The 27,952-nt window shown below is 44.9% G+C and overlaps 1 protein-coding gene across 1 annotated transcript in view; it reads left to right on the top strand.

The window, feature by feature from the left end:
• The first annotated feature begins 11,603 nt into the window (after positions 1–11,603).
• Positions 11,604–27,952, top strand: part of LOC134912399 (inactive tyrosine-protein kinase PRAG1-like) — a 44,349-nt gene continuing 28,000 nt past the window's right edge. The window contains exon 1 of the mRNA XM_063919906.1: positions 11,604–11,877. The gene's annotated coding sequence lies outside the window, so the exon portion shown is untranslated. The remainder of the gene's footprint in view (positions 11,878–27,952) is intronic.

The raw sequence follows: 27,952 nt of genomic DNA, 5'->3' as shown, positions 1-27,952 counted from the left end.
TTTTTTTTTTTGGATGTAGCCTGTGAGCTATCGTCCTGTCCCTCCTCACCATCTTCCTCTTCACTAGCTGCTTGTGTACTTTGTGTTTGAGATGGTAGGCCTGAATCTCCCTCAGTTTCCCCAGTATCTATGTCTGGCAGGGGATTCACTCCTAACTCCTGTGTATCAGAAGATGGAGTTTGAACAGTACTGGGTCCTACACTTTCAACATCTGCACTGGCAGCTTCCAGCATCTGCCTCCGCAGTGCTAGGTGCCTATGTGTCAAAGCGGACATCTGCTGCTGCACCTGGTCCATCTCTGTTGCCATCTGCTCACGAGTAGCCATGTTGCTGGTGGCATGTGTGTTTGCACAGGGGTTTAGCGATTTATAGCTGCGTGTGTTTTCCAGTGCGGTAATTCGCACAGGTGACAATTATGCTAATACTTCCAGTAATTGTTGTACTGGCTATTAAAAACCCTTGACTGCAGCCTGTGTGAGTGGGTGTATGATGATAAATGGTGAATCAAGACACAAGAAAGGTGGACGTGTTGCCTATCACATTTCAGAGTGAGTTTTTATTGCAGTATATAGCATAAAAATGTGCGTTTGTTAGCTTGCAAATTTGTTACTGTTGTGTTGCGGATGGCGTATTTAAAACATTTTTTTTTGTATTTTCAAATAAATTAGTATATTACCAAACCAAGTATGTATGGGTGTGCAATGGTCCTTTGTAGTGGTTTAAAATGTTTTTTTGTTGTTTGGTGTTTAATGTTTAAAAAAAAAAAAAATGTACATGTAGTATCTAATAGTTATGTTACCTGTAATTTCCAGTGTAACCGTTCTAGTGCTGAGAGTGTTTTTTTATATTCTTATTGGCCATTTCTCTGTCTTGTAGGTGTCTCTATTGTTTATTTGGCCCATTATATTTGGAGTGGCAAAGTAGGCCATTTTTCAGTTTCTGTTTCAAAACAAGTGTTCCTTTATTTTCTGAGCAGGTAAGTTGCCTGTCCCTGGGTGTCATGGTGTGTGTTTGGTGAGAGTGTTTATCTTATTTCTTATTGGCCATTTCTTTCTCTTGTAGGTGTCTCTATTGTCTATTTGGCCCATTATATTTGGAGTGGAAAAGTAGGCCATTTCTCTGTTTCTGTTTCAAAACAAGTGTTCCTTTATTTTCTGAGCAGGTAAGTTGCCTGTCCCTGGGTGTCATGGTGTGTGTTTGGTGAGAGTGTGTATCTTATTTCTTATTGGCCATTTCTCTCTCTCTTATATGTGTCTCTATTGTTTATTTGGCCCATTATATTTGGAGTGGCAAAGTAGGCCATTTTTCAGTTTCTGTTTCAAAACAAGTGTTCCTTTATTTTCTGAGCAGGTAAGTTGCCTTTTTTTTCTTTTTTGGATTTGTTTTTGTGTTAAAAACAAAACATACTTAGTACTTTTTTCATATATTGTTGCAGTAATTATATGGGTTTGTTTTTTATCTCAAAAACTTTGTTATTTGTGATGGTAACCTATGTTGTAGTTACTTAGCTAACTGTGGCTAATTTTTTTTTTTTTGGGGGGGGTTTCGAATTTTCATCATGAAGATATGGAGTACGCTCCTGCAGTAAGTGAACACCCATACACTTTTACTTATATTATTTTTTACAATGTGTGGTGTTAATTGATTGTGTGTTTTAATGATTCTTACCTTCATTTGAAGTTGGTGATGTCCATTCATGTGGCAGCTGAAGCCCTCCCTCCACAACCCACAGAACCACTCCCACCCCAACCGGCGCAAGCCCTCCAACCCCAACCGGCTCCTCATCCTCCAAGGCAACGGAGGCGTGCAAGGCCACCAATTTTCCGTACCCGTGTCCTCCTTTTTGGGATGCCTGATGATGTAGTGTTGCACAGATACAGACTGCCACCTCATCTAATCCTAGACACTCTCTCCATAATAGAGAGTGATCTAGAACAATCCATTAGGTATCCTACAGCAATACCAGCATTGACACAACTCCTTTGTGTGTTACATTTTTTGGCCACTGGTTCGTACCAGCATGTCGTAGGAGTTCTGGTTGGCATGTCGCAGGGCCAGTTCAGTAAGGTCCTGCGGCGTGTCAGCCAAGCTTTTCTAACCCGAGTGAAGCAATTTATCTCAATGCCTTTGGATGTTGGTGCCCTGGCTGTGGTGAAGCGGCAATTTCAGGAAGGGGGTAGTCGCTTCCCACACGTTATTGGGGTTGTGGATGGGACACATGTTGCTATTGTTGCGCCAAGACATAAGGAAGAAATATTTAGAAACAGGAAACTGTTTCATTCTCTGAATGTAATGGTTGTTTGTGGCCCATCCCTCCAGATCCTGTCCCTGAATGCTAAGTTCCCTGGGAACTCGCATGATGCCCATGTCATTAGACAATCAGGGATATGGCAAAGATTAAGAACGATGGAAGGCCAAGACATGTGGCTATTGGGTGAGTTTTGTAATTTACATTATTAGAGCAGTCATATTTTTGGAATGACATTCTTTTTTGTATTTTTTCACCTTTTTCTATTCTCATCTTATCAAACAAGAGACCGTGGATATCCTTGCACGGCTCATGACTCCTTACAGTAAACCCAGGCCAGGACCACAGACGGCATTTAACTCCGCGCTTACTGCCACTAGACAGCTGGTGGAGCGCACGATTGGTGTTCTTAAAGGGCGTTTTCGTGTGCTCCACCGCACTGGTGGCGACATCATGTATTCGCTGGAGATGGTAAGTAAAATTGTGGTCCTGTGCGCTATCCTATATAACATCACTGTAAGGAGTCGCGTAGAGCTTCCCCACATGGAGGAATTGCCGGATGAGAAGCCAGGGGTTGGGCGGACATTCCGTGGGGGGAGTGTGTCCCACCGGGGGAATGCAGTAAGGGCTAGAATTGTCCGGGATTATTTCAGGTATTGTGTTTTATTTTTATTTAGTTTTGTCTCCCAAAACTGTCTGTATTTGTTTATTATTTTTGGACTGATGGCATTTAGGTAGCTTGGTCAAGTTCAGAGTGTGTTGCTTTTGTTTTGTGAGTCTTTATTATTGTTTCAGTACATAATTAATCTGTAATGTTCTCCTTATCATGTTTGTTGTGTAAGACTGTTGTAAACAATGGTTTTTTTTTTATTTTTTAAACAATAATTACATTTCGGTTAATTGTGTTATTAACCAACATTTTTTTTGTTTCAAATTTTATGTTTGGCTTGTGAATCTGTTTACAATAAAAATGACACAACATCTGATCCTAAAATTCTAAAACTTTGTGACTTTGTGTAGCTGATTGTTCCAGCAAAATGTGGTGAGTACACAGATTGTAACACTTACTTTTTTTTTAAGCTTTTTGTGCTCTCTCTCTCTCTCTCTCTCTCTCTCTATATATATATATATATATATATATATACGTATATGTTTATGAATTCCGGAAAAATATTACTGGTATGTGTGTGTGTATGTATCTATATTACTATCTAGAGACATATATCAAAACATTGTCATGTGTTTATTTTTTTCTTTTATCCTACAAACCTACAATGCTAGTAATTTCTAAGCATGTATTTGGAATACAAATTTGCAACAATAAGTGTGTATGTGAGTGTGTGTGTATGTGAGTGAGTGAGTGTGTGTGTGTGTGTGTGTGAGTGTGAGTGAGTGAGTGTGTGTGTGTGTGTGTGTGTGTGTGTGTGTGTGTGTGTGTGTGTGTGTGTGTGTGTGTTTCCACGGGTGCAAATCTCCACTGATGCGAACTGTACACACTGTCCTGCACATTAATGTACACATATCAATAAAGTTTAATACAGATGACACCATACAATTACAAAAAATGAAATGCCACCACACACTATAAATATATGCACATGTATTGAAAACGCCATTGGCACCATGCGCGCAGCTGCCTTTTCACGCCGGGAGCTGCGCGTGCTAATCTCGGTCATGGACCGCCGCGTAGGCCGCGCAGGGCCCTTTATCCCCAATCGGGTTAAGCGCGAGGCCTACGCAGAGGTCCGCCGCATACTGCGGACAAATACCCGGACACAGCGCAGCATTATCCAATTGGAAAGGCGGTGGAGTGACCTCCGCCGTCGCACGCCGGAGCTGTTGGAGGAGCTGCGCCAACAAATTAGCATCCGCCGTGGACGCAGTAAGTTAAACACATTACATAAAATATGAATATTACACTGAGATTATTTGCAGGATAATTAAAATGTTAAAAATGCACATTTTCACTAAGAAGTGCTATAGTTAGAGAATTAGCAGATTGTGTAATGACACTATTGTAGCACAAACCTTACACAAGTTTCAACATTGTGTGTGGTTATGGCTTGCAGTACTGAGTGTGTAGCAAAGTGCTTGTGAAAAAGTTAATGTTGTTGTACTGAGTTGGTACACAGGCTATCGGCTGAACAAAATAACTTGATCTGTGTATTTAACATGGTACATAACAATGTATTTATGAACTGCTGATTTTTTTTGTAAAAGCCACAACCTAATTATTACATATGTCATTCTAGGGCAAGCACAACGGCGAGCAGCGGCTGCAAGGTGCCGACTTCGAAGGCCAGCCCAAGCCCCTTCTCCGCCCCCCTCCCCTTCTGTGGCCCACTCCCCCTCTCCGACCCACTCCCCCTCTCCGCACCCCTCCTCCTCTCTTTCCCAATCCCCCTCTCCGGCCCACTCCCCCTCTCCGGCCCACTCCCCCTCTCTGCCCCCCTCCCTCTCTGTGGCCCAATCCCCCTCTCCGCCCCACTCCCCCTCTCTTTCCCACTCCCCCTCTCCGGCCCACTCCCCCTCTCCGGCCCACTTCCCCTCTCTGCCACCCTCCCCCTCTGTGGCCCAATCCCCATCTCCGCCCCACTCCCCCTCTCTTTCCCAATCCACCTCACTGCCTCCTCCCCCTCTGTGGCCCAATACCCCTCTCCGCCCCACTCCCCCTCTCTTTCCCAATCCACCTCTCTGCCCCCCTCCCCCTCTGTGGCCCAAACCACCTCTCCGCCACCCTCCCCCTCTCTTTCCCAAGTCATCTCTCTGCCCCCCTCCCCCTCTGTGGCCCAACCCACCTCTCCACCACCCTCCCCCTCTCAATCTGACCCACCCTCTGTAAGCTCCTCCCCCTTCCATCCTCTTTCACAAATCCACCCTCCTTCCCCCATCCTGCCTCCTTCCCCCATCCAGCCGCCATCCCCCATCCAGCCGACATCTCCACCATCAGAATGGGCAGCAGAGGCCCCGAAGCCACTTGAGGGAGGTGGGCAAGTCGCAGAGGAGAGTAAGTTCACACACATTGACATTTCATTTTGAAATGTCTTTAACGTCACATTCTAATAAATGCAGTGTTGTACTGGGGCCAATCTTTTGCCAAGGTTAAATGTCTTCTTCATCATGGTATGGTTGATGCTTTTACATTTGTGTGAGGAACATTAGATGTACAGTGTCTACGTCTGCAATGTTGAGGATGCCCACTCTAGGTCGACACTCATTATGTCGACAGGGTTGCCTGGACAACAGGGTTTGTATGTGATACATTATCTGCAAAACAGTTAGACCTGAGTGGAGTTTAATTTGTTGTTTGACTTTTACACTTGTGCCTGGGTATTCCAATATTTGCACATTGAAGTTGCAGGCTTCACTTTGTTAGGCAGGCTAAATACACAGTGATTTGTGTTGTGAAAGTTACACTCCTACAATTTAGGATTTTAACATTTTAAAAGCTGTAAGACCTTATGTAGTAAGGCAGGCTTTCAGGGAGTCTGGGCATGCTAGGATTTGTTTTCCTTCTGAAGATGTTGATATGCAGAGTGCTGATTTAGGGCCAACCCCAAAAAAGATAAGTCTGCTTCACTCCAGATGTGAATGAATCCCAGCATGGTGTTACATTTACTAAGATGGTAGTTCTATTTAAGATGGGATGTTGCCCATAGCAACCAAGCAGATTCTACTTGTCATTTTTTTCTCACCTTCTACAAGATAATATGTTTAATGTTATTGGTTGCTATGGGCAACGACCCATCTTAAATAGAACTCACATATCAGTAAATGTACCCCATGGTGTGGTAAACTTTCTTAAAAATATAAATAAAAAATACAAAACATTGCTGAGCAGGCTTGTGTGTTTTTCTGCTACTGTTTTCTCATTAAAACATCCATGATGTAGTCACTTTGCCATTAAAGCAGGCCTGTCAAAAATTCGGACCTCCAGCTGTTGAGAAAGTACACATCCCAGCATGCCCTGAAACAGCTTTAGCATTCTCTGACAGCAAAACTGTGTCAAGGCATGCTGGTATATGTAGTTTCACAACAGCTGGAGGGCCACAGTTTGGACATGCCTGCATTAAAGTGTGCTTTGTGCCTTGCTTGTATAATAGGTAATGTGAGTAAGTTATTAATGTTTTCTTTTCCTCTTCATTTCAGATGTGGCAGTTGGAGATCCCACCAGTTTGCCTGCTATTGTTTCCAGGCTTAAAGGGAACCTGAGGGCAGTGCTTGAGGACCTTGAAAACTTAGAAAAAAAATTCTAAGATTAAAAATTTTATTTTTTTAAACATTAGTTTAAAAAAAATAAAATAAAACAATTGTTTTTGAAGTTAAGCGGGTGTTGTGTTTATTAATGCTATTTAGGAAAAGCAGATTTGCGTGCAGAAATTGATGACCTAAAACAGTTCACACATCTTATTTAAGATTAGTTTATTAAAATTACACACAAAAAAAAAAAAGACAGTTAGGAGCTTATTGTTTATAAAACCATGGGGGTCATTCCGAGTTGTTCGCTCGGTAAAAATCTTCGCATCGCAGCGATTTTCCGCTTAATGCGCATGCGAAATGTCCGCACTGCGACTGCGCCAAGTAAATTTGCTATGCACTTAGGAATTTTACTCACGGCATTTTCATCGTTCTGGCGATCGTAATGTGATTGACAGGAAATGGGTGTTACTGGGCGGAAACAGGCCGTTTTATGGGCGTGTGGGAAAAAACGCTACCGTTTCCAGAAAAAACGCAGGAGTGGCCGGAGAAACGGGGGAGTGTCTGGGCGAACACTGGGTGTGTTTGTGACGTCAAACCAGGAACGACAAGCAGTGAAATGATCGCAGATGCCGAGTAAGTCTGGAGCTACTCAGAAACTGCTACGAGGTGTGTAATCGCAATATTGCGAATACATCGTTCGCAATTTTAAGATGCTAAGATTCACTCCCAGTAGGCGGCGGCTTAGCATGAGCAAATCTGCTAAAATCCACTTGCGAGCGAACAACTCGGAATGACCCCCCATGTAAACACATTTATTCACACACTACACCTCTACACCAAAAAAAAAAAAAACATTAGTCCAGGCACATTTACCACATCTATATCTTTTATTTATTAATTTAAATGTTGATGTACAATTATGCCTACTAAGTGTTATTCAGGTATTCTTTGAAGACTTAATTGGTCATGACCATTATCATTCGTTACACTAATTGGTATCGTAACTGAGGAAGGCTTGTGGAGTTTGAACTGAAAGGTGTAATTTAACACAAAAAAAAAACATTGCTGGGGGTAATTCTGAGTTGATCGCAGCAGGATTTTTGATAGCAATTGGGCAAAACCATGTGCACTGCAGGGGAGGCAGATATAACATGTGCATATGAGAGATAGATTTGGTTGTGGTGAGTTCAATCTGCAATCTAATTTGCAGTGTAAAAATAAAGCAGCCAGTATTTACCCTGCACAGAAATAAAATAACCCACCCAAATCTAACTCTCTCTGCACATGTTATATCTGCCTCCCCTGCAGTGCACATGGTTTTGCCCAATTGCTATCAAAAATCCTGCTGCGATCAACTTGGAATTACCCCCCATGTGCACTGCAGGGGAGGCAGATATAACATGTGCAGAGAGAAAGAGAGATTTGGGTGTGGTGAGTTAAATCTGCAATCTAAATTGCAGTGTAAAAGTAAAGCAGCCAGTATTTACCCTGCACAGAAACAAAATAACCCACCCAAATCTAACTCTCTCTGCAAATGTTATATCTGCCCCCCTGCAGTGCACATGGTTTTGCCCAACTACTAAAAAATTTCCTGCTGCAATCAACTTGGAATTACCCCCGCTGTGCGTTTTTTTTAGCAAAAGCGTGTGCAATTTTAAGAAGAATGTGTAAACCTACGAGAAGTTAGTAATTTTACGATGAGGTTTGTGGTAATGCGATGGGTTCGCATTAGTGCGATGTCATTTGGCATACGCCTACTTTGTGTAATACTGCGTACGATATAGCAAAAATACGTTGGGGGCGGATATTCGCTATTGTGCAACGTGTTCGCAATTTTGCGTATATGTTGTGCGAATGAAAAAAATAGCGATCAACTCGGAATCACCCCCCTTGTACCCTCACCACACAACTGACCCTACGGATGACATATAAACGCGATCTACTTAATGTAATATTTCTTTCTAAATTTCTCAATAAGAAATTTTTGGCCTAGGGGTGCTGTGAAAAAATTCTGATATTCTAGGGCGCCGTGATTCAAAAAAGTTTGGAACCCACTGTGCTAGCTGTTTGCTTACTGTAGTTGGTGAATTGTTTAACTGAGAGCGCAACACAGGAACAGCAAGGGTTGGGTATGATATGCCGGCTGCCGGGATCCTGGCAGTCAGCATACCGACACCAGTATCCCAGCAGCGAATCTGTGTCGGCATGCTGTGCTATGTAAAGCCCAAATAAATCTGCCTTTTTGTTGTGCAGCTCCCCAAAATTTCCCCAACCATGAAAACAGGGGCCCTCATTCCGAGTTGATCGCTCGCTAGCTACTTTTAGCAGCCGTGCAAACGCATAGTCGCCACCCACGGGGGAGTGTATTTTCGCATTGCAGGAGTGCGAACGCCTGTGCAGCAGAGCAGCTGCAAACACGTTTTGTGCAGAACAAGACCAGCCCCTTAGTTACATTCTGTGCGATGATGGCTGCGACGAATGACAAGGCAATGACGTCAGATAACCGACCAGCAAACACCAAGCCAGGCTTGCGTTTTTCCAAACACTCCCAGAAAACGGTCAGTTGCCACCCACAAACACCCTCTTCCTGTCAATCTCCTTGCAATCGGCTGTGTGACTGAAAGCGTCGCTAGAACCTGTGCAAAACCACGATGCTCTTTGTACCCGTACGAAGCGCGTGCGTATTGCGGTGCATACGCATGCGCAGTTTTGCCATTTTTTTAACTGATCGCTACGGAGCGAACAACGGCAGCTAGCGATCAACTCGGAATGAGGGCCCGTGTTCTGTACCTGATGGATAAAGTGTGGGTACAGTGCAGAATACATTAAGACACAGCTAAATATTGTGCGGGTTACAGTGCAGAACATGCAGTGCAGGTTGGATACAGTGCAGGTCGGATACAGTGCATGTTAAGTGCAGGTAGAAACAATGGCCCCCATTTATCAACCAGCTATAAGTGAAGTGGTAAGTACCATTTTCACTTGCCGTGGTATAGTGGCATCGCGCTTTTCTATTTAAGAAGAGCTTTTGCCACGGCAAGCGAATGCGGTATTTACCGCATCAGCGCTGATGTTTACCTTACATCAGCGCTGACAAATGAACTGTGTCCGGATTGGCTTCCTACCACGCATGCGACGGTTTATGCTAATTCCTGGCACATGCGCGGTAGTGATTTCCGGACGCGGCGACCATCACTGAGAGAACTCCTCAGGCTGTCTCTATAGCAACTCGGCAGGCGTGATGCATGCCGGGATTGCTGCGGGAGGGGGGAGCCGGAGCGCAGGACGGACTCCGCTGCAGCGGTGTCATAACGTCTGCTTGGAGCAGGCAAGGCCATTATAGGTAAGCGAGCGCTATTTCAGAAATAGCGCTCGGTCTTAAATACAGTTTAGCGTGCCGCAGTATAGTGAATATGAAAGGCTAATAGCGCTGCTAGTTAGCAGCGCTATTAGCCTTGTTAAATAGCAATTGGTCCCATTTACCACCAAAAACAAATTCCAGCAAGGAAACTCGTTGATAAATGGGGGCCAATGTGCCTTACAGTGCAGGATACACACTTCAGGTCGGATACAGTACAGGTCAGGTACAGTGCAGGTTGGTTACAGTGCTGGTTGGTTACATTTCGGTTACAAGGAAGCAGCAGAGATAGCAACTCTGACCACATCTGAATAACTTCCACAGTGCGGGTCAGATACAGTGTGGGTTACAGTGCAGGACACACTGCGGATCAGATACAGTACGGGTTGGATACAGTGCGGGTTACAGTGCGGGTTGGATACAGTGCAGGTTGGATACAGTGCAGGTTGTGTGCAGTGCAGGTTGGATAAAGTGTGGGTTACAGTGCAAGTTGTATACAGTGTGAGTTGGATACAGTGCATGTCGGATAGAGTGCAGGTTGGATACACTGCTTGCTACAATGCAAGTCGGATTCAGTGTGAGTCAGCCACACGTCTAAATAACCTCCACAGGGTCGGATACAGTGTGGGTTACAGTGCAGGACATACTGCGGGTCAGATACAGTGCAGGATACAGTGTGGGTTGGATACAGTGTCAGTTACAGTGCAGGACACACTGTGGGTCAAATATAGTGCAGGTGAGTACATAGGCCCTTATCCCTCAGCTCACAGGTGAAGTCTTATTGGTTAATAGTAGTGATGGGAAGTTTTTTATCGCTACTCTTCAAATGCAAAGCGATGTACCGCCAGTCATAGTGGCTATGCCTGGCTGTGCACATATCAGAAATTGGGCCTCACTCAGATGCGGTTGCAAAGCCGCCACGGCAGTGCATTTTTAGTGACGGAACTGTGAGGCATTGCAAGAGTAGCAGCCGCCCACAAGTGAACAGAGACGCCCACCGAGCCATCGCAACATTCTCAACAACTGTGTACTCCACCGCTACTGCAACGCATATGCAAGGAACATGACTCCCTGATTGCCTCCAATGTCGTGCAGAATAACCATGGGAGCTGCAATGCTGGCACCATGTGTTATGCGTATGAGACCGCAGTGGTACGCCTAGACACGACCCAAAAACGGTCACAATGCGCCTGTGCCTCCGTTACCACCCCCAAACGACCTCTTAATTTCAATAACTCTGCGACTGATTCTTCATTGCAAGCGGCATTGCAAAGGTACATTGGCGAGTGCGCACTGCGGCCGTGACACAATCATAGTTTGCCGATATTCGCTTAGTTGCAAGACCATCGAAGTTGCGACCGCATCTGAATGAGGCCTATTTACAGTAGTGCCAACACACAACTTTTGCGAAAACTTACGTTACGATGTTGGCGAACGCAAAGTTGCCGGGCACAGTGTGGCATTCGGGTATGGCACACAGAATTGATGAATTCCCCACTGTGATTGGAAACTGAAATGTCTCTTCTCTCTCAAAGCACACACAATGGAATGATGAGGTAAACAGTAAACGGCTTTGTGTTGGTCAGTCATTCAGCCGCACAGAGAAGTGTGGACGCGAGAACAAGTTACAGTATACGACGTTTGATGCAATTAAACACACAGTAGGAGTTGTTCCTATCCCCTATGCTCTTGTATTTGAAATCCTTTTATTTATTTTTATTCATAAGTGACTTTAATTGCATTAAAATGAATTGTAGTTAATGCAAACGAAGTCCCAGAACGTTGCCCTGTGGGAGGAGAGCTGGGCATACAGCAGCAGCAGGGTCGGGGTGTGGAAGAGACGGTGCTGCTCCTCCCCAGTGTCTCTCTCCACCTCTGGCGCTGTATCCAGTCACTAGTAACACTCACTCACACACAGTGCACTTCAGTGCTGCTGCCGAGTGTCAGCTCCCGGTCTTCTGGTGACTGTGTGTAGCGCACTCTCTCACTGTGCCTCCTCCATTCATCCTTGTTTGCGGTCTATTCTGCTCTTCGGCCGGTGCTTGGATCATTGTACAACTACTATAGACAGGTAATGTAGTAACTTTGCTGTGACTGACTGTGCACATGGTAGCACGCATAGCCACATATCTAGCTCCTTATATACAGTGTGTCATTTCCCTTCCAGATTGTATGTGTATTACAGACAGATTGCTGTTCTGTTGGGAGAACTTGCCCGGGCAACTGCACTTTCCCCTGACTCCTAGTCCTCGCCCACCCCTTCCCCCGGGCTCCTGCTGACATGGGAGCAGGCAGAGGGTTACAGGGCAGGTTTCTCTCAGTTGCAGCTTATCCCAGGGTATGTGGGTAGTAACAGGTCATGGAGGGGAACTTTTCCTCGCATATTGAATTTCTACAGAGGCCAGTGATCTACTAAGGATCCTGGTTAGATGAGAGAAAAAAAAAAAAACACAAACCCAGCTGGGTCATTAAGCCCAGGACACGATCTTGATGATTAAGTGATGTCTAAAAAGGTTTCCTTTAAGAGGTTTACATGTTGTTGTATAAGATGCACTCCAGGCACAGGGGGATTATGGGGGACTGGGCTATAGCCCTCACCTTGGAAGGCTCTTGTTGACCTGACTTTATAGCCGGGTTGGTGAGGCTGTACTGTTAGACACAGTCTTCTGAACTTGGACACTCCTTATCACAAATGGTCAGCAAAAGAAGCCTTAAGATTTAGCAGTGAAACAAAGTGCAATTTGACATTTACACACATTAGCTTTTATTTTTATTTTCTTTGCAATAAAAACGATTATATAGTTATAAAATGTTATACAATACGAAGCGGCAGGGTCCAGCTGAGTTTCAATAGCTTGTTTTCACTTGTTGTAAAATAATGGGTAGTGCTATTGTCACGGTAGATGCTAGAATCAAGTGGGCTAAGGGACCTTTTCCGTAAGGGGGAGGAGTTACGCCTTGTCACCCAGTAGTTTGCTGATTGTGATGACTACAGATTAGGTAGTGTGAGCCAGGTTATAGCTACACCTGTGTGTTCTACTAACTGATCAAACTCGTGTATGGATGGTGTAATGGTTAGCATTACTGCCTCATAGCACTGAGGTCAGGGTTTGATTCCCACCATGGCCCTAACTGTGTGGAGTTTGTATATTCTCCCCGTACTTGTGTGGGTTTCCTCTGAGTACTCCAGTTTCCTTCCACAATCCCAAAATATACTGGTAGGTTAATTGGATCCCAACAAAAATAACCCTAGCATGAATATATATATATATATATATATATATATGTGTGTATGTTTGTGTGTGTGTGTGCGTACATGTGGTAAGGAATATAGATTGTAAACTCCACTGGGGCAGGGACTGATTTGAATGGCCAAATATTTTCTGTAAAGCGCTGCGGAATATGTGTGCGCTATATAAATAACTGTTAATAAATAATGTACTTTTTGGGTCAAAATGTATGACGTGTCTCGGGTCCTCCGCTTACGGTAGAGGAGATGTTGGCAGATTGCTCAGGTGCACAGTGTAATCCATTTACTTGGCAACCGAACGAGACTGTATATTCAATTTGATCACCCACATGTGTGGCTAAATTGCATCTGTGTCAACGTATTGTGCACCAGCTGGTTATCTTAATTGGGAGAATGGTGCAAGTGATGTCACCAAATTCGATCTTGCTGCTGTATAGGGTATTGTAAAAATACAGATTCCAAAGCACTAAGACAGAGAGATACAGTTGTGGACTGTTTACAGTGACTTGGAGGAATTATTTCTATTTGCTCTAATTATGGAAGAGTCTGAGTTGAACATATGCCTCTATGCAAAGCATAACCTGCGTATTTTCACATTACACATGATTTGGAACAAAGGCAGTTTTATGGTGTGTACACACGGTGAGATTTTTTCTTACGATTTTGACTATATAGTCAAAATCGTAAGAAAAGTTAGTGCAGATCGCAAAGTGAAAGTCGCCTTGCGATCCCGGTTCGATGCCGATGTGCGGTCGGCATCGCAAAAATAGACTGTGCAGGCAAGTCAATTTTGACTATCTATAGAAGAGATAGTCAAAATTGACACCAAAATTGCACATAGTATCGCAAGCACATAATGAGTGTGCTTGCGATACTGACTATGTGCCAACCTTGCCCCTGTCGCATAGTGAGAATCGGCTTAGCCCAAATCTCACCATGTGTATGGGCCATTACACAGTTCAGTCACATCTACTTACTGCAGAGGGGTAACAGAGAGCTCTAGGCAAAGTTCAGCAAGTGCTTATCAGCGCAACTGCGGACTATGCAGAGCTAGACGTAAGCGTAAATATGTCTGGGTTTTTGTTTCTCTCCCTGGAGCACATGTTCCCTGCTTGTGCTCTGCTTTTGTCTAATTCAGTATTTGACCCATTATTTTTGTGAGGAAAAACACTAAGGGGGTATTTAGCTAAGTTTGGAGAGAGATAAAATTGTGAGAGATAAAGTACCAATCAATCAGCACCTGTCCTTTTTAAAACACAGCCTGTAAAATATAAATTAGAAACTGATTGACTATTATCTCTCACAATTTTATATCTCTCCGAGCTTGGATAAATACCCCCCTAAAGCAAGTTTTGTAACAATATCTATTTTAATGTTTGATTCTTCTACTTTAGGTTTATGCTTTTTGACTTCATTCCATATATCTCTGTGTTACCAGTGATTCTGATTCAGTTTGATAGAAATTTGAATTACAAGACAGATTACTTGTGCTCTGCTGGGAATATTATGCCTTGGCCTATTTCTGGTGTGGAATGCAGGATCCCAGTAGAATGGGAATCTCCCCAGTACTTTATAACAAAGGCAGTGGTAGCAGTGCATAAAGACAGGAATGTGAACTGATCAGGGTCTGCAGATAGAGCTTCACAGGAATTCCAGTGCTGTTTTCACAGCAAGTCAGTGTCTGAAATAAACTGCCTGTGTTTACAATAAGCTTTATATTAGGTGTTATCTGTTTGCAGATTGTGTTCCTGTTGTTGGTACAATTTTTGCTTAGTCTATGATTGCCTTAAAAATCCCTGTTCTAGTTCACATTTGCTTGATATACTTAAGAATTATTGTTTGTGCAGTTGGTACAGTTAAAACATTAAAGATGAACGAAAAAATCATTAGTTTCTGAATTGCTGTGTTACATCAGCGATAACATACCCGTGTGGCTCTGGTTTAAAGACTGATTAATGCCTATCAAAATGACTTGCTTGTATTTCCTGGTCTGATATACCAGAGCTGTCATACACTTTCCATTTGGAATGTAATAATCAATTTGTCCCTCTGCAATATGTAAATGAAATAGTCATATGTTATCTGCTGTAATCTGTTTTGCCATTGGGAAATGTTATGCCATGTTTGGATGTGTTAACATATTGGCACAGAATAGCATTACGGTGTGAGTCACAGGTATGCATAAAGTGACATTTACAACTGTGCACTGTCACCGCATAGGCCTACTGCAGTGCACGTAACATTTGAAAGCACGGGGCAATTCCATTTTCAAACAAATTACTTACTTTAAACACATTCCAGTCAAACATTTCAATACAGCATAGTACCTGTGAGCTTTAGTTTAGATGATCTTCTTCTGAAGTGTCATTCTATAGTTATTTCTCTATCGTCCTAAGTGGATGCTGGGGTTCCTGAAAGGACCATGGGGAATAGCGGCTCCGCAGGAGACAGGGCACAAAAAAAGTAAAGCTTTACTAGGTCAGGTGGTGTGCACTGGCTCCTCCCCCTATGACCCTCCTCCAGACTCCAGTTAGATTTTGTGCCCGAACGAGAAGGGTGCAATCTAGGTGGCTCTCCTAAAGAGCTGCTTAGAGAAAGTTTAGTTTAGGTTTTTTTTCTTTACAGTGAGTCCTGCTGGCAACAGGATCACTGCAACGTGGGACTTAGGGGGAAAGTAGTAAACTCACCTGCATGCAGAGTGGATTTGCTGCTTGGCTACTGGACACCATTAGCTCCAGAGGGATCGAACACAGGCCCAGCCGTGGAGTCCGGTCCCGGAGCCGCGCCGCCGACCCCCTTGCAGATGCTGAAGCGTGAAGAGGTCCGGAAACCGGCGGCTGAAGACTCCTCAGTCTTCATAAGGTAGCGCACAGCACTGCAGCTGTGCGCCATTTTCCTCTCAGCACACTTCACTGGGCAGTCACTGAGGGTGCAGAGCGCTGGGGGGGGGCGCTCTGAGAGGCAAATATAAACCTTATACAAGGCTAAAAATACCTCACATATAGCCCATAGGGGCTATATGGAGATATTTAACCCCTGCCTGACTGGAAAAATAGCGGGAGAAGAACCCGCCGAAAAAGGGGCGGGGCCTATCTCCTCAGCACACGGCGCCATTTTCTGTCACAGCTCCGCTGGTCAGGACGGCTCCCAGGTCTCTCCCCTGCACTGCACTACAGAAACAGGGTAAAACAGAGAGGGGGGGCACATTAATGGCTATATATATTATATATTAAAGCAGCTATAAGGGAGCACTTAATATAAGGATATCCCTTATATATATATAGCGCTTTGTGGTGTGTGCTGGCAGACTCTCCCTCTGTCTCCCCAAAAGGGCTAGTGGGTCCTGTCTTCATTAGAGCATTCCCTGTGAGTTTGCGGTGTGTGTCGGTACGTGGTGTCGACATGTATGAGGACGATATTGGTGTGGAGGCGGAGCAATTGCCAAATATGCAGATGTCACCCCCCAGGGGGTCGACACCAGAATGGATGCCTTTATTTGTGGAATTACGTGATGGTTTATCTTCCCTTAAACAGTCAGTTGAGGACATGAGGCGGCCGGACAATCAATTAATGCCTGTCCAGGCGCCTCAAACACCGTCAGGGGCTGTAAAACGCCCTTTGCCTCAGTCGGTCGACACAGACCCAGACACGGGCACTGATTCCAGTGACGACGGTAGAAATTCAAACGTATTTTCCAGTAGGGCCACACGTTATATGATTTTGGCAATGAAGGAGACGTTACATTTAGCTGATACTACAGATACCGTAAAACAGGGTATTATGTATGGTGTGAAAAAACTACAAACAGTTTTTCCTGAATCAGAAGAATTAAATGACGTGTGTGATGAAGCGTGGGTTGCTCCTGATAAAAAGTTGATAATTTCAAAAAAGTTATTGGCATTATACCCTTTCCCGCCAGAGGTTAGGGCGCGCTGGGAAACACCCCCTAAGGTGGACAAGGCGCTCACACGCTTATCCAAACAAGTGGCGTTACCCTCTCCTGAGACGGCCGCACTTAAGGATCCATCAGATAGAAAGATGGAAGTTATTCAAAAGAATATATACACACATGCAGGTGTTATACTACGACCAGCTATAGCAACTGCCTGGATGTGCAGTGCTGGAGTAGTTTGGTCAGAATCCCTGATTGAAAATATTGATACCCTAGATAGGGACAATGTTTTACTGTCGTTAGAACAAATAAAGGATGCATTTATCTACATGCGTGATGCACAGAGGGATATTTGCACACTGGCATCTCGGGTGAGTGCTATGTCCATTTCAGCCAGAAGAGCCTTATGGACACGACAGTGGACAGGCGATGCGGATTCAAAACGTCACATGGAGGTTTTGCCGTATAAAGGGGAGGAGTTATTTGGAGTTGGTCTATCAGACTTGGTGGCCACGGCTACTGCCGGGAAATCCACTTTTTTACCTCAAGTCACTCCCCAACAGAGAAAGGCACCGACCTTTCAACCGCAGCCCTTTCGCTCCTACAAAAATAAGAGAGCAAAGGGCTTGTCGTACCTGCCACGAGGCAGAGGAAGAGGGAAGAGACACCAACAGGCAGCTCCTTCCCAGGAACAGAAGCCCTCCCCGGCTCCTGCAAAAACCTCAGCATGACGCTGGGGCCTCTCAAGCGGACTCGGGGACAGTGGGGGGCCGTCTCAAAAATTACAGCGCGCAGTGGGCTCACTCGCAGGTAGACCCCTGGATCCTGCAGATAATATCTCAGGGGTACAGGTTGGAATTAGAGACGGATCCTCCTCATCGTTTCCTGAAGTCTGCTTTACCAACCGTCTCTTCCGAAAGGGAGAGGGTGTTGGAAGCCATTCACAAGCTGTACGCTCAGCAAGTGATAGTCAAAGTACCCCTATTACAACAAGGAAAGGGGTATTATTCCACTCTATTTGTGGTACCGAAGCCGGATGGCTCGGTAAGGCCTATTCTAAATCTGAAGTCCTTGAACCTCTACATAAAAAAGTTCAAGTTCAAGATGGAGTCACTCAGAGCAGTGATAGCGAACCTGGAAGAAGGGGACTTTATGGTATCCTTGGACATCAAGGATGCGTATCTACACGTTCCGATTTACCCCGCACACCAGGGGTACCTCAGGTTCATTGTTCAAAACTGTCACTATCAGTTTCAGACGCTGCCGTTCGGATTGTCCACGGCGCCTCGGGTCTTTACCAAGGTAATGGCCGAGATGATGATTCTTCTTCGAAGAAAAGGCGTATTAGTTATCCCATATTTGGACGATCTCCTAATAAGGGCAAGGTCCAGAGAACAGCTGGAGACAGCTTTAGCACTATCTCAAGAGGTGCTAAGACAACACGGGTGGATTCTGAATATTCCAAAATCCCATTTAATCCCGACAACTCGTCTGCTGTTCCTAGGAATGATTCTGGACACGGTTCAGAAAAAGGTTTTCCTTCCAGAGGAAAAAGCCAAGGAGTTATCCGATCTGGTCAGGAACCTCCTAAAACCAGGAAAGGTGTCAGTACATCAATGCACAAGAGTCCTGGGAAAAATGGTGGCTTCTTACGAAGCAATTCCATTCGGCAGATTCCATGCAAGAATATTCCAAAGGGATCTGTTGGACAAATGGTCAGGGTCGCATCTGCAGATGCACCTGCGAATAACCCTGTCACCAAAGACAAGGGTGTCACTTCTGTGGTGGTTGCAGAAGGCTCACCTATTAGAAGGCCGCAGATTCGGCATTCAGGATTGGATCCTGGTGACCACGGACGCCAGCCTGAGAGGCTGGGGAGCAGTCACACAAGGAAGAAACTTCCAGGGAGTATGGACGAGTCTGGAAAAGTCTCTTCACATAAACATTCTGGAACTAAGAGCAATCTACAATGCTCTAAGCCAGGCGGAACTTCTCCTGCAAGGAAAGCCGGTGTTGATTCAGTCGGACAACATCACGGCGGTCGCCCATGTAAACAGGCAGGGCGGCACAAGAAGCAGGAGTGCAATGGCAGAAGCTGCCAAGATTCTTCGCTGGGCGGAGAATCACGTGATAGCACTGTCAGCAGTGTTCATCCCGGGCGTGGACAACTGGGAAGCAGACTTCCTCAGCAGACACGATCTTCATCCGGGAGAGTGGGGTCTACATCCAGAAGTCTTCAACATGTTAATAGACCGTTGGGAAAGACCAATTGTAGACATGATGGCGTCTCGCCTCAACAAGAAACTGGACAAATATTGCGCCAGGTCAAGAGATCCACAGGCAATAGCTGTGGATGCACTGGTAACTCCTTGGGTGTACCAGTCAGTGTATGTGTTTCCTCCTCTGCCGCTCATACCAAAGGTATTGAAGATCATACGGCAAAGAAGAGTAAGAACAATACTAGTGGTTCCGGATTGGCCGAGAAGGACTTGGTATCCGGAACTTCAAGAGATGCTCACGGACGAACCGTGGCCTCTACCTCTCAGAAGGGACCTGCTACAACAGGGTCCCTGTCTTTTTCAAGACTTACCGCGGCTGCGTTTGAAGGCATGGCGGTTGAACGCCAGATCCTAAAAGGGAAAGGCATTCCAGAAGAAGTCATTCCTACCTTGATTAAGGCACGGAAGGAAGTCACCGTGAAACATTATCACCGCATTTGGCGAAAATATGTAGCGTGGTGCGAGGATCGGAGTGTTCCGACGGAGGAATTCCAACTGGGTCGTTTCCTACATTTCCTGCAATCAGGATTATCTATGGGTCTCAAATTGGGATCCATTAAGGTTCAAATTTCGGCCCTGTCAATATTCTTCCAAAAAGAATTGGCCTCTGTCCCTGAGGTCCAGACTTTTGTCAAGGGAGTACTGCATATACAGCCTCCTGTGGTGCCTCCGGTGGCACCGTGGGATCTAAATGTAGTTTTAGATTTCCTCAAATCCCATTGGTTTGAACCATTGAAAAAGGTGGATTTGAAATATCTCACATTGAAAGTGACTATGTTACTAGCCCTGGCCTCTGCCAGGAGAGTATCTGAATTGGCGGCTTTATCTTATAAAAGTCCTTATCTAATCTTCCATTCGGATAGGGCAGAACTGCGGACTCGTCCGCATTTTCTCCCTAAAGTGGTATCAGCATTTCATCTGAACCAACCTATTGTGGTGCCTGCGGCCACTAGCGACTTGGAGGACTCCAAGTTGTTGGACGTTGTCAGAGCCTTAAAAATATACATTTCAAGGACGGCTGGAGTCAGAAAATCTGACTCGCTGTTTATATTGTATGCACCCAACAAGTTGGGCGCACCTGCTTCTAAGCAGTCGATTGCTCGTTGGATTTGTAACACAATTCAACTTGCACATTCTGTGGCAGGCCTGCCACAGCCTAAAACTGTAAAAGCCCACTCCACAAGGAAGGTGGGCTCATCTTGGGCGGCTGCCCGAGGGGTCTCGGCATTACAACTCTGCCGAGCAGCTACGTGGTCGGGGGAGAACACGTTTGTAAAATTTTACAAATTTGATACCCTGGCAAAGGAGGACCTGGAGTTCTCTCATTCGGTGCTGCAGAGTCATCCGCACTCTCCCGCCCGTTTGGGAGCTTTGGTATAATCCCCATGGTCCTTTCAGGAACCCCAGCATCCACTTAGGACGATAGAGAAAATAAGAATTTACTTACCGATAATTCTATTTCTCGGAGTCCGTAGTGGATGCTGGGCGCCCATCCCAAGTGCGGATTATCTGCAATACTTGTACATAGTTATTGTTAACTAATTCGGGTTATTGTTAAGGAGCCATCTTTAAGAGGCCCTTTCTGTTGTCATACTGTTAACTGGGTTTAGATCACAAGTTGTACGGTGTGATTGGTGTGGCTGGTATGAGTCTTACCCGGGATTCAAAATGCCTCCCTTATTGTGTATGCTCGTCCGGGCACAGTACCTAACTGGAGTCTGGAGGAGGGTCATAGGGGGAGGAGCCAGTGCACACCACCTGACCTAGTAAAGCTTTACTTTTTTTGTGCCCTGTCTCCTGCGGAGCCGCTATTCCCCATGGTCCTTTCAGGAACCCCAGCATCCACTACGGACTCCGAGAAATAGAATTATCGGTAAGTAAATTCTTATTTTTGCTCCGGGTCTTTGGTCTCTTGGTACTATTTGGCTCACCCTCTCCCTCTTAAACTTCCCTTACAACTGTTCTTATTTTGTCAGGACAGTCCCAATTTGAGGGGACTGTCCAGTCATTTGGTATATTTGTCCCTACACCAGAAAGTTGGATGAAGTGTGTCCTCGCTCACTCCTCCAGTGGAATGCTCACATTCTCTCCACTATCTTCAGGACGATGTTGGGGGTATAATTTAAACACTATTTTGAACAGTATTACTTGCCACTGTCAACTCCCTTCTCTGCCCACTCCCACCTCATCTCCCCTCCTCACTGTTGGCTTTCGACTTTGCCACTTATTTCACATCCAAGATTGACTCCATACGTCAGGACATCACATCACACCAGACCATCAGTAACCAGCCACCTCCTATCACTTACCACCCCTCCTCATCCCTCTCACTAACTCTGACATCTTTCTCTCATGTGTCTGGTGAGGAAGTCATAACCCTCATCCATTCCTGCCATAACCACTCCACTTGACCCTATCCCCTACCGCCTCCGCTACCTCTCTCCTTCTGCCTGTTCCCATCTTGCTCACCTTCTCAATCTCTCCCTCTCAACAGGCACTGTCCCCATCAAGCATGCTCTCGTCTCCCCTATTCTTAAAAAACCTACCCTTGATCCAAACACACATCTCTGACCCATCTCTCGCCTCCATTTTGCCTCCAAGCTCCTTGTGCATATTTTCTACAATCGCCTTAATGCCTTTCTTTCCTTCCACTCACGGCTTGACCCTTTCCAGTCTGGCTTCCGTTCTCTCTACTCCACTGAAACTTCCCTCACAAAAGTCTGCAATGACCTCCATGCTGACAAATCTAAGGACCACTACTCTCTGCTGCTTTTGACACTGGACCACCCTCTCCTTCTGCAAAACCTTCACTCCCTTGGTCTGCGTGATACTGTCCTCCTACCTATCTGACCGTTCCTTCTCTGTCTCCTCTCATGACTTCACCTCCTCCCCACTTCCACTAACTGTAGGTTTCCCTCAAGGTTTTATTCTTGGTCCTCTCCCTGTCTCTTTTTATACATCCTCTTTAGATGAACTCATAAGTTCTTTTGACTTCCAATATCATCTCTATGCTGATAAAACTTAAATGTACCTTTCCTGTTCCCCGCTCTTCTCACTGGTATCTCCAAATGTCTCTCTGCTATCTCTTAATGGATGTTCCAGCGCTTTCTTAAACTTAACATGACTAAGACTGAACTGATCATCTTCCCACACTCCCGCACAACCTCGCCTCCTACAATTTAATTATCTGTTGATGGCACGACTATCTCTAGCCCCCAAGTGCGCTGTCTTGGAGTAATCCTTGACTCCTCCCTCTCCTTTAAACCACACATTCAACACTCAAAAATCTGTCATTTTCATCTCAAAAATATTTCCTAACTGGCATCCCTGACAAATGCCTCTCTTCACTCCAATCGATCCTCTTTGCAGCAGCCCAGCTCATCTTCCTTAATAAACACACCTCCCCACTCCTACAAGCTCTTCGCTGGCTCCCCTTCCCTTTCAAAATCCAATTCCAACTTCTCACACTCACTTACAAAGCACTCAACCACTTCTCTCTCATTTACATCTCTGACCTTATCTCCCTCTACACTACCTCCTGTCCTCTTCGCTCTGCTACTGCAGACCGCCTATCCTGCCTACTGATTACTTCCTCCCACTCCTACCTTCAAGATTTTTCATGTGCTGCTCCCATTCCCTGGAATTCTCTACCTCTTCCCCTCAGACTCCCCATCTCTCTACAAAACTTCAAACGGGATCTGAAGGGCCCACTACTTCACCAAACCCAGTCTACTCTCATCCTAACCCTCTGTTCCTTGCTCACGGTCTACCCCATCTGTGTCACCCATGTCTGTCTGCCCCTCCCCTTTAGAATGTAACCTCTCACGAGCAGGACCCTCAACCCCTCATGTGCTTATCCTATCTCTCACTTACTTACTCTTACTTAAACCTTCTTCAACGGCACCAAACCCTGCTGTTTTCTGCCACCCTGATACTAATATCAGTGTCATCTGCTGCTGTAACTATGTTTCTTTACCCTATACTTGTCCTATATTGTCTTCAACTGTAAGTCACTATTTTCCTGTTTTGATTATTTTTTTTATGTACTCTGTAATTGGGCGCCATATAAAAGATGATGATGATGATATTATTATTATTATTATTATGTTAACACATACTTGATAACTTTTGAAAAGTAACCTCTCCAAGTGAGTCTCGGTCACTGGAGTGCAGGGGTGTGGTGCTGTGATTGTGTCTTAGTGGCCAGCCCCCAACCCCCAAGCTGCAATTCGTGCACTTTTACAGTGGGCGCTGGGAGTTGAGGACACAATTACAGGATTCAATATGAATTGCATTTCCAAACCCACAGGCTGCCCAGTACACTCGTGGAGTGAGAGGCATGCTGGTGACTGGACGAAATTTGTCACTGTCCCGGAAGAGTTAGAAAGCATGTGTTAATATTATGATGCCTACTGTCATACCTCATGGTACCCTCTGTATACTATTTATATCATAATTACAAAATTCTAAGTCTGTTTTGCATTCTCTTTACTGCAGGTGCATGATTTATATCTCTCTGTTAGAGCCTCTATGGGTGAGATTCAAAGGTATTTGTGGCCAGCAGCCACTAGATGGCGCCCAACGGAGCTATTCGAATGTAGCTCTGTTTGGGCGCAATCGGCTGCCGGCGTCTACATTTCAGCTTGCACCCGCCAGTGGTGGCGAGCTGAAATGTGTCAAAAGTTATCCATTTGGGCGCCCAAGAGGCACTTTTCCTGATTGCGTCTATTAGTTTAGTCTAATGGTCCCGATCAGCATGATAGGGGACATTAATTGTATATCGCCCCCTGCGATCTCCCGTCACTTTAGATGGGAGATTGAGGGCGATAACAATTGAATCCCCCCCAATATAGGTAGCTCAGTGATGATGCCAGAGGAAAGACAGCCTTTAGTAATGATAATGTATGCATGTTAGCAATGACTGTGAATTGCATTTTATATCCACAATCACACAATACTACGGCATGGTATCCAGTAAAATCGTATTACGGCCCGTACACACTGTCCGATATATCGGCCGTTCTCTTGAACGGCCGATATATTGCGGGTCTGTCGGCCAGTGTGTACGGCCGATACGTCTGTGAACTTCGTCGTTCACAAACGTATCGCGTCGGCCCCGCAGCACAGCCGACGGACAATATATCTAGCGATATATTGGCGCGCCGCTGTGTGTGTACGGCGGTCGGCCGACTGCCCGTACACATGCTGCGGCGGCCGGCGGTGATTGACAGCGGAACTGGGCGTGCGTGTGTACACGCCTGCCCAGTTCATGACGTCAGTCCCCGACGGATCGGGCAGTGTGTATGCTCAACACACTGCCCGATCCGTCCATAGATATATCTGCAGATCAATTGATCTGCAGATATCTTTCCAGTGTGTACCCATCTTTAGACTGAAAATAACTTGTAGGATTTAAAGCAACTCCTCAAAAAAGTATTTCAGGGGTCGCAGTAGTAATACAAAATCACATGCACATTTCTTAGGAAAATATTACTTTTAAGTTGGCTAATATTTAAAGATACAATTATCATTTAAAGCAAGGGTACCACCCAGGAAACAAATGAGGCCTTGTGTAGCAGTAGTAATATGGAACCAGTGAATTTAGTTTGTTAGTCACTTGTAAAAGGTGGGGGAAATCGCATTGATTTTCTGTAAGAACAGCAGGAGTCCTGCAAGTCCTGGGTGGCAGTGCAGCTGTAAGCCAAGTAGTTCTGTCAGGCATGTTACTGCAAAAAGCAGACCTCCAAATCCCACAGTAAAATAGCTATTACATTTAGCCTTTTCTTAGCAGTGCTTTTTGTTCATGGCTGCTTATTGTTGGTGTAATGGGAAAGTGCAGACCCATGAATGGTATCTTTGGGTTCAGTGTTAAGCTGAATGCCAGGTCCTGCTAACTAAATATGTTTTCAATACAGCTGTAGTCACTTGTAAGGCTTTATGTCTGCTATAATCAACTGCCTAAAGCAACTTTTATTTTAACGTGTTTTTGGTATTCACAAAATGATGATAAATAATCGTTTTGGTCTGTCCCATTTTAAAGAATATTAATATATTTTTCGGCCATCCCTGTGTGAACATCTTTAATGGTGTTTTCTCTATAATAACGTAACAGGCTGCGTTTGCGCGCCCATTAGTTCTTGGTTACCCACACAAAGTGGCCAAACCCATCTAAGGGGGATGCGATCAAGATCCCGCTGGACGGAATCCCGGCTGTCGGAATCCCGACACCGGAATCCCGACAGGCACAATCCCGACATATTCTCCCTCTGTGGGTGTCCACGACACCCATAGAGGGAGAATAAATTAGTGTGCCGAGCGTAGCAAGGCACCGTGCCCGCAAGGGGCTGCGTTGCGCTTGCCCCCCTGTCGGGATTGTGTCGGTCGGGATCCTGTCTGGCGGGATTTCGTACTGATCCCATCTAAAGTACTGCTTGGGACGCCCACAGTGTTGACTTATTGCACATTTCAGCTTGCCACGCCAGGAGGCTGAGAGCTGAAGTGTGTCCACATGCCCGAACAGAGCATCAATTGGATTGCTCAGTTGGGTGCCATCTAGTGGTAGAAGTGGGGAAGAACAATTTAATCATAATACAAACCCTGTAGCTTTACTTCAGATATGAGAATTCAATTGTTGAAACTAGACAGTGATGTTTGAGAATGACTCATGTTCCCAAGCTAACAAGGTAGAATCGATTTTCCTTTATTTATTCTTCTTTGCTTTAAGAGCCTGAAGTGCAGTGCTTTATGAACTTCCCAACATTTAAAATATGAATTGGTTCACAGCAAAACCTCCTCTGAAGTAAGAATTGGGACTGGTCTCTAGGTACTCGAGTTATCTCCCAAAAGTAGAGGACCTCTGTATTCCCCAATCCCCAAAGCCCAAATGGCCCTTTGGTCACAATGCTAAGCAAGGTCCATTTATCTTTGCTAAGGTTTCCCCCAGAGATCCTGGAATCTTCATCTATTCCCCTAAGAAGACACTTTATACTTTGTAGGGATATGGGAGCACAAAGGCCAGGGCTAGGTAGAGGGATAATGTCTCCATCTGGTAGCCCATCCTAAAGACAAAATCTTGACAAAGGACAATGTAGTGAATAATTTAAATAAGTAGCCTGCAGTGCCTTCTTAACTAGATTTATAAAATAAAATGTTCTTGCAAAAAAAGAAAAATGCTGTTTGTGCACGTTTTCCACGCCATTAGGCATGTTTTCTATAACAGGGTGGTGATCCTCACTTGGGTAAGAAATTGCACTGGCAGCTCAGAGTTCCAGCACCTCAGCCCCTGGCACTACTATGTTACTGCACATCCACTGGGTACACTATAACCCTATGGGTACAGAGATAGAGCCTCTTGATCTTAGTCAAAAGGCAGAGAAGCAAAGGTGTAATAGTGTGACTCTTGAAAGGATCATCTTCACAATGGGTTTGCTGTGATAAGCTTCTTTAGGGGAAAAAAAATGCCTTTTAAGCCTATGGCAAGACTTTTCATTTCTTGATCTTTGCCTGTAAAAGAAAATATTTGAAAAGTATTCTAAAAGCTATCGGGAGGGAGAATTTCAGGCAATACTGAGGCTAAATATTTAAATTAGCCTCCACAAAGCAAGAAAGGGCACCTGAAAAGTGCATTATTCATGGCATCATGTGAGTAAGGGGTCTATTCATGAAGCAGTGAAAAGAGTGGAATAAAGAACTAGTGGAGAAGTTGTCAATCGGCTTTAAAGGAACCCTTTATCAAGTACATTCTATAAAATGTAATATGCTGATTGGTTTAGTGTTCATTCTAGCACCCTGCACCTTTCAAAATCCATGCAGTTCCTCTTTCCTGCCTGGGGTGTCGCTCTCTGCTCTGGTGCTTCTCAGCGCACACAGGTTTGTATCACAGCACTGAGTAACAGACCAGTGTGCTGAGAAACACCAGAACAGAGAGCGACACCCCAGGCAGGAAAGAGAAACTGCACGGATTTTGAAAGGTGCAGGGTGCTAGAATGAACACTATGGTTGACATGGGCAACTTTTCCACTGGTCTGTTTCTCCACTCTTTTCACTGCTTCATGAATAGACCCCTAAATGCTCAACTCTCTAGGGCAGATATACTAAGACTTGGAGAGTGATAAAATGGAAAGAGATAAAGTAACATCCAATCAGCTCCTGTCATTTTTCAAATGCACCCTGTAACATGGCAGTTAGGAGCTGATTGGCTGGTGCTTTATCTGTCCGTTTTATTACTCTCTAAGGCTTAGTACATCTACCCCTCTGTGTTTTAAAACATGTCAAGAGCATCTGCTGAAATGGAACATTTGTCTGCAGGCAGATTTATTTCAACCTGCTTTGACCGCCATCACCTCAGGGTTGGTTCTACTGTTTGGCACTGTGAAGAGCTAATCCTAGCACAATGACTGGTGATAGACTTTTAGGCAATGCTTCTTTTTAGTGTTTTTGGCACCAGATCCGTGCACAATACTAGTAAGTTTAACTCTTATTTAATGTTTGTATCATTTGTATGATACCTTAAAATGTCATAGAATCTCCCCCATGTATTCTATTTTTTTTTTTGGGAGGGGGGGGGGGAAGCATGCCAAGCATAGTAAACCAATTTATATGAAGCTCTTAGATGTCTATTGCAGTGCATCGGATCGTATACTGCTTTAATTTACTTCCTTACTAATTAATAAGACTTAAAGGTATGTGCAGACTCACTGGATAATTTAAGTTTTTAAGCTTTTCT

This window comes from Pseudophryne corroboree, chromosome 1, assembly GCF_028390025.1.
Source record: "Pseudophryne corroboree isolate aPseCor3 chromosome 1, aPseCor3.hap2, whole genome shotgun sequence".
NCBI lineage: Eukaryota > Metazoa > Chordata > Amphibia > Anura > Myobatrachidae > Pseudophryne > Pseudophryne corroboree.
The sequence above is the reverse complement of the archived record's forward strand: the minus strand, read 5'-3'. Positions and strand labels throughout refer to the sequence as shown.